The sequence below is a fragment of the Anopheles ziemanni genome (genome assembly GCF_943734765.1).
Source record: "Anopheles ziemanni chromosome X unlocalized genomic scaffold, idAnoZiCoDA_A2_x.2 X_unloc_16, whole genome shotgun sequence".
In the NCBI taxonomy this organism is placed as follows: Eukaryota; Metazoa; Arthropoda; class Insecta; order Diptera; family Culicidae; genus Anopheles; species Anopheles ziemanni.
The window spans coordinates 175,955-182,500 of record NW_026689774.1 but is presented as its reverse complement, the minus strand read 5'-3'; the positions used below and the strand labels follow the sequence as shown (position 1 = coordinate 182,500).

Sequence of the window (6,546 nt, the reverse complement as noted above, 5' to 3'; positions counted from 1 at the left end):
GGCCGAAAGGATGACGGATCACCCTGAGGTCTTCCGAACTTGGGTAGCAAAGCAAGTCGTTGTCGCTTCCAGTCAGCGGGAAAGGTGCATTGATCGAAGCACTCCTGGAACACGCGGCGGAACGTCTCCGTGTGCTCGCGAACAGCGACCCTCAGTGCCGCATTGATGATGCCATCGGGTCCCGGGGCCTTAGTGGGCACCATCCGCGCCGCGATCGCCAAGAGCTCCTCATCCGACACCTCCCTCACTGGCTCCTGTGTTGTCTGCCCCCAATCGACCAGATCCGGTGCAGGCCACTCAAAAGTGCCATGATCCGGGAAGAGTTCCGACACGACGTGCTGTAGAATCGCAGGATCTCGCTCCGGGGGGACGCGGCTACCCTTAAGGCGTGACGTTACTACCTTGTAGGCAGTGCCGAAGACGTTGTCCTCAGCTTCCGCAATCATCTCATCAAAGCTACGGTCCTTGCTTGCCTTGATGGCACGGGCGAGTTCCTTCTTACAGCTCCTGTGCCGTTCTCTGGCCGACTCTCGCTGTGCACCGGTTCCGGCGGTCAAAATCGCATCCTCAGATGACTTGCACTGCTCCCTGAGAAGGCCGATTTCCTGCGTCCACCAGTACATTTCTGGTCTCACCAAAAACTGCGCTGGCGGTGCCCTCTGCATCACCTCATCGCAGGCTCTAGTAAGTCCAGCGGTGAGAGTCGCCGGTGATACAGCCGCTTCGGCAAACCCGGAAGCCTGGAGCGCGATCTGGAAGGCTTCGGGATGGAATTGACGCAACTTCCATCTCGGTCCAATCTGCTCGCGTTGTCGCTGCCGGTCGCGATGCTGGTGCTGTTGTTGCGGTTGCCTCTGCTGGTGTGGTGAAGCGCTGCTGACTGGTGTCGCGGATACGCTGAATCTCACGTATCTGTGGTCACTGTTGGTGAAAGTGTCGAGCACCCGCCAGTCGTTACCGGGTTCAATGGCCGGACTGGCGAAGGACACGTCGACCACACTTTCAGTAGCACTGCCGTTGCCGACGAACGTGGGCACACTGCCGCGGTTCAAGATCGCCAGGTCAAGCTGATCGACGACCTCGGCGAGATCTTCACCACGCGGCTTCGTCCTCGCGCTGCCCCATCGCACGTGCCAGGCATTGAAGTCGCCCGCCAAGACTACGAGGGGGTGTGCTCTGGCCTCGATATCGATCTCGTCGAGCAGCCGCTGGTAGTCCTCGTCCGTCCATCCCGGTGTTGGTGGGGCGTAGCAAGAGATGAAGGTCACCCCCGCCACCTGGACCGACACCAGTCCTACCCTACTTGCCCAGACTCGCTGTATGGGCAAGGCTCCGGTCGTTATAACAGCTGCCTTCGCTGTCGAGTCCACCGCCCAGTTCCCGTTATTGGGTGGAACACGGTAGATCTCCGACGCCAGCACAATGTCGATCCTTTGCTCCCGTGCGGTCTGGAGCATGAGGTCTTGTGCTACCCTGCTGCGCGCCAAGTTGATCTGGAGGATCTTCAACCCAGCGTCACGCCCTCTAACAGTGGTGTTCGTAGCTAGCGGGAACATGACGGCTGGCTACTTCCGCTGCAAACCGGTGAACCTGTCTGATGTTGTCCGGAACACGTAAGGCACTTGGGGCCCGAGCTGCACTCCTTGGCCTTGTGCTGCTTCGAACCGCAACGGAAGCAGCACTTGGAGTAGTCAGGGCCGGTGCACTCGCGAGAGCGGTGCCCCTTGCCAAAGCAGCGGTAGCAGAGCTGCTCTCCTGCAGGGACCGATGCGAGCGCCTGCACGACGCAACTCGTGTTCCCTATGGTGACCCGGTGACCGTCGAGAAGCTGGCACTGCCCGCGCGGCAGCTTGATATGGGCTTTCTGCAGCCCGTCGTACCGCCGCCACAGCCGAACTGCCTCGCCCGGAACCGTCAGCCCCGCCTGTCGCTTAATCGCCGAAATCAAGTCGTCGACAGTCGCCAGCATGTCGATTCCTGTGATCGCGGCCGTCTGCTTGTCGACAAGGAGGTGGGCCACTCCATCCTCCTTGATGGCTTCGCTGACATCGGCCAGCACACTCTCGCAGTCCGTGTTCGGCTTCAGCCACAGCGACAGCTTCCGCTCCCCTGTGCGGCAAGCCCTCGCCACGAACTGATCCACATTGGTCTTGGAACGCACTGCCTTGTATGTGTCGAGGTAGGCCTTGCCCTCGTTGGCCTCGAGGACGATCACCGCAGGCCTCTCCACTTTAGCAGCGCTTTTTCCCGCTTTCTGCGGTGCTGCTCTCTTGTCTCCCTTGGCCACGACTTTAGCGAAGGATGCTGGCTCCGCACGCACCTTGGCTGCCACAGCCGCTGCTTTCTTTGCCTTCGGTTTTGGCTTTTCTGGAGCCATGGCCTGGGACGAGACGGCCTCGACCGGGATCTCGGGGACATCAGGCGTGATGACGTCGTCCGTGCCCGTCGGTTTGCCCTCTTTTTTCTTGCCGCGCCTTGCCCGGGTCCGCTTTCGTTTGGGAGTGTCGCCAGGTGGATGCTGGCTTTGCCCAACAGCACTGGAGTCGACGACATGTTGTTGTTGCTGCTGCGTAGCTACCGCCAACTCTCCCATCGAGTGGAGTCCACTTTGGAGCAGCATAAGTTCTCTTTCGCTGGCTGCCGCACGCTCACGAAGGCTAATGTTGTCTCGCTTCAGCTCCTGATTTTCACGAGACAACAACTTCAGCTTTGTCTTCAGTTCCGCGTCGCCATCCTTTGCCGTCGCCCGGCCCGTCTCCATCTCGCTAACCTTAGCGAGGAGAGTCTCGACGGTTGCCCGGAGCTCCCTCAACTCGCTGCTGAGGCTTGCGATGGTCGGCTCCTGCTGCGGGACTTCGGCCACCTGCTGGACGACGGTTGAGTTGAGCTCGTCCTCGTCGCTCTCCTCTGAAATCTCCATATCGCTGGCTAGCAGGGCCATCCGCTGCACCACCACCACCGGCCGAGTGGGCGTCGCAGTCGATGGCGCGACACTGCCCCCCTTTCGCTGCCGGGTCAACGGCAGGGCAACCGATGATGTTGAAGAAGTCATCACTTCGTCCCTGTCGTCCTTCGTCGATGGCGCGGTAGCGTCACAGGTGGACCGGAGCCTTACGGACCGACGCGTCGAAGGCTCCCCCGATGCCTGCTCCATTCCCCTACTGCAACCCTGAAAATCGCTGTGGGCAATGGGTTAGGTTGCGGAGAGCCAGGGTGGAGTGTCTGGGAAGGGAAGGTGGGAAGGGGAAGGGGAGTGGAGGAAGGCCCAAGTACCGGTGCGAAATAGAAACTCCAACAAATTAAAGGCCAAACCAATCTTTTCCCCCTTTCCAAATCTGAGCTTATATCTCAGTTCTTCTCTGCGATCAGGTGCCGCCTGGTTGACAAATCCGCAAACCGCCAGCCGATACACTCGCCATAAAACTCAGAGTGCCGCCTGGTTTTGATAATCGGTGATCTCCACCAGCCGAGACACTTGATGAACTGAAGGCGCCGCCTGGTTGTGACGTTGAAAAGCTCAGCACCAGTGCCGCCGCCTGGTAACAGTGTTCGAAATCTCCGTGAGCCGAGACACCCGCCACGACCCGAAGCGCCGCCTGGTGGCAATGCTGGCAATCCGCTGGTACTGGTGGCGCCGCCTGGCGGCCAAGTTCGGAACCAAGTTTAGCCGAGACACACTGAAATATTTCACCAGGATGATCGAACCTCCAAATTTTCCAGCCGAGACACATGAAACATTTCACTCTTAGCCGAGACACCTTGAAAAGTTTCACTGAAACATTTCAACCGGATGGTTGGTCCATGAAATATTTCAGCCGGGACACTTGAAACATTTCACCCCCAGCCGGGACACCTATCCGGGACACACTGCCGCCAACGGTCAAATAAAATTAACGGCCAATTTGGATGACCGGTCAATTTGAATTACCGACCGAATTGAATTAACTGCCACTTCAAACTAACGGCCACCGACTCCACCAACGGTCAATTTGAACGACCCGAAAATCCGGCACCAACGGTCCTTTTTTGAAAAACTGGATCATATGACACGGAGCCCGATTCGGCTTAGGTGAAATCGCTCGGATCTTCGAGTCCGAATCCGGCTGGAAAATGGACGATCGAATCTTCACCTGCCAAAATTTTTGCACCGCGTGCTTTCACTTTATTTACACTTATTTTGCGCTGAATTCGTCTTTTTTCATGCGGTTTTCTCTGACTTTCGTTTTAAAACACCGTCTGTCATCTAAAAAACCACATCCGGCCAGGATCCGGACACTTTTTTAACCGAAAAACACGTAGTCCCAAATGGGGCTACGCCCCGGGCCGCTCTCCATACAAAATGTAAACAAACACTTTTCTTTCTTATTTTTCGTTGAAATCGATGATTTTTATGCGGTTTTCACTACTAATCTGTAGATTGGCACTAGTTTTAACGATTACAACAAACTTTCGTGGGTTCTTTAAACTTTTTACGCGAAATTTTTATGAAAAACACGGAGCGACGCTCAGCACGTGTTGACACTACAGCGTTTGACAGCTCACACACACAGGGATAACTGGCTTGTGGCCGCCAAGCGTTCATAGCGACGTGGCTTTTTGATCCTTCGATGTCGGCTCTTCCTATCATTGCGAAGCAAAATTCACAAAGCGTAGGATTGTTCACCCTTTCAAGGGAACGTGAGCTGGGTTTAGACCGTCGTGAGACAGGTTAGTTTTACCCTACTGGTGTGCAAGTACTATCTCAATGGAATTCCTGTGCAGTACGAGAGGAACCACAGGTACGGACCAATGGCTCAATACTAGTCCGAGCGGACTTTGGTATGACGCTACGTCCGTCGGATTATGCCTGAACGCCTCTAAGGTCGTAACCGAACCAGGCTGGTAGTATATGTATAGGAGTCGTTAGCTAGATGGCTAATAACATCACGAGACCGGATTGAGTCTTCTATAGACTCTTTCCATTTATTGGAAACCCTCAAACTGAGCCTATCGCGAGTGCGCTCGCCGAAGTACCTGAAGTGGGAAAAGGCGTTGTGCTTGCCGATCTTCCAAGAATAGTTTCGACTCCTAAGACCACCCGAAAACGACGGGTTTGCAGGCTGGGCGCTACGCATTGAAGAGAGATGTACATTTCGATCCTTTCAGGCGACCCATGCTTGGTGGTTGTGTGCGGTGTGCTCCCCCCGGGGGGCACATGCGGCATACCGTGTGTGGACTAGTTGGACCCACCCTTGCGGTGGACCGACCGGTCAGTGGTGTTTGCGGGTTAACACATGCGAGCGTTGCGGCCCAGAGGCCTTACCGCCTTTCACTGCGGGTTCGTCAAGAACTTGGAGATGGTCGCAACGCATCGGGTCCTCCCGGGGTACTTGGTGTTTGGATGCTGGCTTGGTGATTAAACACTTGATATTCCATCTTCGGATGAATTTCGGGTGTCACCTGTTGCCTAAGACCACTTGCATGTTTAGCTCGCCGTGGGGTAGCAAGCGTTGTGATCTAATGGCCTTACCGGGCAAACACTTTCGGTTCGTCAAGGACTTGGAGTGCCGGGACGGGTTGGCGGATCCATCACTCTGAGTATGCCGGGTTGATACTTGGGGTTGGTTTGGTTTTGGTGACCCAATACTAGATGTACCATCTCGGTGGTATGTCAGTATCACCTATACTCCAGACCACTTGCATGGTTAGCAAGCGTTGTGATCTAATGGCCCAACCGGGCAAACACTTTGGGTTCGCAAGGACTTAGAGTGCCGGGACGGGTTGGCGGATCCAACACTCTGGGTACCTCCGGGTACTTGGGGTTGGTTGAGGACTTGGTGAACAAACACTTGATATACACTCTCCGGATGTACTTCGGGTGTCACCTGTTGTCCGAGGCCACTTGCATGGTCGCAAGCGTTGTGATACAATGGCCCTACCGGGCAAACACTTTGGGTTCGCAAGGACTTGGAGTGCCGGGACGGGTTGGCGGATCCAACACTCTGGGTACCTCCGGGTACTTGGGGTTGGTTGAGGACTTGGTGAACAAACACTTGATATACACTCTTCGGATGTACTTCGGGTATCGCCTGTTGTCCGAGACCACTTGCATGGTTAGCAAGCGTTGTGGTCTAATGGCCCTACCGGGCAAATACTTTGGGTTCGCGAGGACTTAGAGTGCTGGTAGTGGTTGGCGGACCCAACACTCTGGGTACCTCCGGGTACTTGGGGTTGGTTGAGGACTTGGTGAACAAACACTTGATATACACTCTTCGGATGTACTTCGGGTGTCACCTGTTGTCCGAGGCCACTTGCATGGTTAGCAAGCGTTGTGGTCTAATGGCCCTACCGGGCAAACACTTTGGGTTCGCAAGGACTTAGAGTGCCGGGACGGGTTGGCGGATCCAACACTCTGGGTACCTCCGGGTACTTGGGGTTGGTTGAGGACTTGGTGAACAAACACTTGATATACACTCTTCGGATGTACTTCGGGTATCGCCTGTTGTCCGAGACCACTTGCATGGTTAGCAAGCGTTGTGGTCTAATGGCCCTACCGGGCAAATACTT

At 55.7% G+C, this 6,546-nt stretch overlaps 1 pseudogene; it reads left to right on the top strand.

The window, feature by feature from the left end:
- LOC131291842 (large subunit ribosomal RNA) overlaps positions 1-5,169 on the top strand; it is an 11,076-nt pseudogene extending 5,907 nt beyond the window's left edge.
- Positions 5,170-6,546: the final 1,377 nt, after the last annotated feature.